This window comes from Carlito syrichta, unplaced genomic scaffold, assembly GCF_000164805.1.
Source record: "Carlito syrichta isolate Samal-C Ts95f unplaced genomic scaffold, Tarsius_syrichta-2.0.1 Scaffold93669, whole genome shotgun sequence".
In the NCBI taxonomy this organism is placed as follows: domain Eukaryota; kingdom Metazoa; phylum Chordata; class Mammalia; order Primates; family Tarsiidae; genus Carlito; species Carlito syrichta.
This window is the reverse complement of record NW_007037765.1, coordinates 11,927-16,865: the sequence shown is the minus strand read 5'-3', so window position 1 is coordinate 16,865 and position 4,939 is coordinate 11,927. Positions and strand designations below refer to the sequence as shown.

At 41.3% G+C, this 4,939-nt stretch overlaps 1 pseudogene; it reads left to right on the top strand.

The window, feature by feature from the left end:
• The first annotated feature begins 1,123 nt into the window (after window positions 1–1,123).
• On the top strand, window positions 1,124–2,090 carry LOC103263222 (annotated as a pseudogene).
• Window positions 2,091–4,939: the final 2,849 nt, after the last annotated feature.

Here is a 4,939-nt window from a genome sequence, read left to right as displayed (position 1 = left end):
GTGGTAGGTTTAGGGGTAGGGGAACATTCCTTCTGTATTGTTTTATTGTTTTAACAAGCACTTTTTTTTTTGGTCAGAGTCTTACTTTGTCACCCATGCTGGAGTGCAGTGGCATGCTCATGGCTCACCACAGCCTCGACTTCCTGGGCTCAGGTGATCCTTCCACTTCAGCCTCCTAGGTAGCTGGAGCTACAGGCACACGCCACCATGCCTGGTTAATTATTTATTGTAGAGACGAGGTCTGACCAAGTTGCCCAGGCTGATCTCAATCAAACCCCTGGGCTCAGGCAATCCTCTCACCTTGGCCTCCCAAAGTGCTGACATGACAGGCATGAACCACAGAACCTAGCCTCCTTCCAGTGTTTATACAAACAAACACAATACATCAGGAAAACATACCTTTATTTTTATATTTTCTCACATACAGGGTTGCATCCTCAGAGACCCTCCTGTACCTTGCCTTTTCCACTTGTTCTTGATTATATCTTGGGAATTTATTATTTTTTAATAGATGGTTTATTAAATGACTATTATCATTATTATTTATTTAGTTGTTTCTATTACTTTTTTATTTTTGAGTTGGAGTCTCACTCTGTCACCCAGGCTAGAGTACAATGGCATGCTCACGGCCTCTGCAGCCTTGACCTGCTGGGTTCAGGTGATTCTTCTGCCTCAGCCTTCCAAGTAGCTGGAACCAAGGTGCATGTCACCATGCCTGGCTAATTTTTTGATTTATTGTAGAGAGGAGGTCTCTCTATGTTGCCCAGGCTGGTCTTGAACCCATGGACTCAGGCAATCCTCTTGCCTCAACCTCCCAAAGTGCTGGGATTACAGATATGAGCCACTGTGCCTGGCTCACTTTTTATATATTTTTAACATTTGAATAAGTAATACATATTCATGATTTGAACGTTTAGAAAATATGAAAGGTAAAAATTCCCTCTCCCTCCCCTGTCTTCCATTCACTAGATTTCCTCACCTTTTCCCCTCCTAATCCACTGTTACTGGGTTCTTTCACACAAAAGGTAGCAAACAGTGCATACTGGCTCCTTGCTCCTCTGGTTTGACAGACAGTTGCATCTCTCTGGCAGCACCAGCTACATCCCTGAGATACCATGGCAAAGTAAAGGTCAGGGTGAATGGATTCGACCGTATTGGGCACTTGGTCACCAGGGCTGCTTTTAACTCTGGCAAAGTGGATAGTGTTGCCATCAATGACCCCTTCATTGACCTCAACTACATGGTCTACATGTTCCAGTATGATTCCACACGGCAAGTTCCATGGGACTGTCAAGGTTGAGAATGGGACACTTGTCCTCTACGAAAATCCCATCACTATCTTCCAGGAGCGAGATCCCACAAAAATCAAATGGGAGAACGCAGGCACTGATTGTGTAGTAGAGTCCACCAGTGTCTTCACCACCTTGTAGAAGGCAGAAGCTTACTTACAGAATCATTATCTGTGCTCCTTCCCCTGACGCTCCCATGTTTGTGATGGGCGTAAACCACGAGAAATAACAGAACAGCCTCATGATTGTCAGTAACGCCTCCTGCACCACCAACTACTTAGCCCTCCTGACCAAGGTCATCCACGACAACTGGCATTGTGGAGAGACTCATGACCATCATCCACGCCATTACCGCCACCCAGAAGACAGTGGATGGTCCCTCTGGGAAGCTGTGACAGGATGACCGTGGTGCCCTCCACAACATCATCTGTATCCACTGGCACTGCCAAGGCCATGGGCAAGGTCATCCCTGAGCTGAACGGGAAGCTCACATGCATGACCCACCTCCAGTATTTCTGTCGTGGACCTGACCTGCTGTTTGGAGAAACCTGCCACATATGAAGACATCAATAAGGTGGTGAAACAGATATCCGAGGGCTCTCTCAAGGGTATCCTGGGCTATACCGAGTATCAGATTGTGTCCTCTGACTTTAACAGTGAAACCCTCTCTTCCACCTTTGATGCTGGAGCTGGCATTGCCCTCAATGACACTTTGTCAAGCTTATCTCTTGGTATGACAATGAATTTGGCTTCAGCAACAGAGTGGTGGATCTCACGGTCCACATGGCCTCCAAGGAGTAACAGTCCCTGGACCACCAGTCCCAGTGAGAGAACGAGAGGAAGAGAGAGGCCCTCAGCTGCTGGGGAGTACCTGACACACTCAGTCTCCAACCACACTGAGAATCTCCCCTCCTCGCAGTGTCCATGCCAGACCTCATGAAAAATGAGGGAGCCCCACTTTGTCATGTACCATCAATAAAATTCCCTGTACTCAACCAAAACCAAAAACAAAACCCCCCAAAACAGTGCATACTGTTCTATATCATGTGTTTTTCATTGAAAATAGATTTTTTCATATTAACACACTAGTACATAATACGTCCTCATTCTCTTTCTATATATTTCTGTCTAATGGCTGCATAATACCCCACTCCATGGATGTGTCATTATCTCTGTAACTAGTTTCATATTGATGAACATTGAGTTCTTTCTAATTTTGCTATGGCAAATAATACTGCAATGAATAACTTTGACCTATGTCATTTAAAAAATTATTTTTAAATCTTGATTTTTTTTTTTTTTGAGTTGGAGTCTCACTCTGTCACCCAGACTGGCTCTGGCGATCCTTCCGCCTCAGCCTTCCAAGTAGCTGGAACTAGAGGTGTGCGCTACCACGCCTGGCTAATTTTTTGTAAAATCTTGATTTTTAATTAACAAATAATAATCATATATATTTATGGGGTACAATTTGATGTTATGACACACATATACATTCTGGATTGATTAAATCAATCTAATTAGTAGGTCATTTTATGTGTTGTGTGTAGTCACAGGATAAATTCTCCTAAAAGGGATTGTTGGGTCAAAGATGTGCATTTATAAGATACACCAAAAAAGAAAAAAAAATGGCTGGGCACAGTGGCTCATGCCTGTAATCTCAGTACTTTTGGAGGTGGAGGCAAGAGGATAGCCTGAATCCCACCTGGGCAACTACGCAAGACCTCGTCTCAACAATAAATCAAAAAAATTAGTTGGGTGTGGTAGTGCATGCTTATAGTTCCACCTACTTGGAAGGCTGAGGCAGAAGAATCTCCTGAGCCCAGTAGGTCTAGGCTGTGGTAGCCATGAGCGTGCCACTGCCCTCCAGACTGGGTGACAGAGTGATTTTAAAAAAAATTTTAAAAACTCAAAAAAATTTTAAAAACCACTTTAAAAATAAAATAAAAGCCAGGCTTGGTGGGCATGACTCCAGAGGCTGAGGCAGGAGGATCACTTGAGCTCAGAAGTTTGAGACCAGCATGGGCAACAATGGGAGACTCACATCTCAAAAAAGAAAAAAATTTATAAGACTGATGGATCTTGCCAGATTGCCCTTCAAGGATTTGTACCAATTTATAATCCCACAAGATGGATTGTCACACTTTTAGATTTTGAAAATATGAATAAATATATTCATATTCATTGCTCATTTTTCTAATGGGTTGTCAATTTTTAAAATCTTATGTATTTCTAGTAGTGCTTTTTTTATAAGGAATATCAGTACGTTGTCATGATGTAAGTTGAAAGTACTTTTTCCCAGTTTCTCATTTGTCTTTTAACTTTGATTATGGTGAGTTTGTTTTTCTGCCATACAGAAATTTTTAATTTTTACATAATTGAGTTTATTTATTTATTTTTTTAAGTAGGAATCTTGCTCTGTTGCCCAGGCTGTAATGCAGTGGCACACTCATAACCACTGCAGCTTCGTCCTACTGGGCTCAGGTGACCCTTCCGCCTCAGCCTTCCAAGCAGCTGGAACCACAGGAGCGTGCCACCACGCCTGGCTAATTTTTAAAAATTTATTGTAGAGACGAGGTCTCGCCAAGTTGCCCAGGCTGACCATGAACCCCTGGACTCAGGCAATCCTCTTGCCTCTGCCTCCCAAAGCGCTGGGATTACAAGCGTGAGCCACTGCACCCTGCTAGTTTATCAATTTTTTAATGGCTTCTAGATTTTAAGTCACATTTACAAGAACATTTCAATGTTCTCTAAAACAAACAAATAAAAAAACTCTTATAGTGTTCTTCTAGTAATTTTAGCTTGACTTTTTACATTCAAATATATGGTCTCTTTGTAACTTCATGTCTAGTGTACCCAGTGTATAGCTACCCAGTTACATCTATACCATATATTGAGTAGTCTCTTTTTTCCCTAGTGATGTGCGATGTCACCTCTAGCATGTACTAATTCTTGTATGTATCTGGGTCTATATCAGAACATTCTCGCCTGTTCTGATCTGTATGTCTATTTATGGACCAGTCCCACATTGTTTTAATTACGGAGATTTTATAATGTGTTTTAAGACCTGTTTCAATTCCTATTAGGCTAACCATCCCACCGTCTCTCACACACAGACATAAATGTTCCTCTTAGAATTTTCCTAGCTATTCTCCCCTTGACCCCAACACACATTTGATAATTATCTTGCCAAGTGTAAAAGGAAAAAAATTAGTATTTTTATTAGGATTGTGTTAAAATTTTAAATTAACTTAGGGAGATGTGACATTTTAACAGCTTTTAATTTTCCTATGCAGGTATATCTTTCTACTTACCCAAAGTTTGTTTGGGGTCCTTTGGTTTTGTTTTAAAGTTTTCTACATATAGAGTTTGCACACTTCTCACTACATTTATTCCTAGGTATTTTCTCTTTTTGTTGGTATTTTAAATGATATCCTTCATCCTTATATCTTCTAATAGGCATATATATATATATTTGTACATATATATGATTGGTTTCTGTATATTAATTTTATATCTTTTTACTGTACTGAATTGTCTTTTTGTTTATTATAATTTTTTTTTTTTTTTTGAGTTGTAGTCTCACTCTGTTGCCCAGACTGGAGTGCAGTGGCCACTCCCGGCCACCGCAGCCTCGCCTGCTGGGCTCCGAA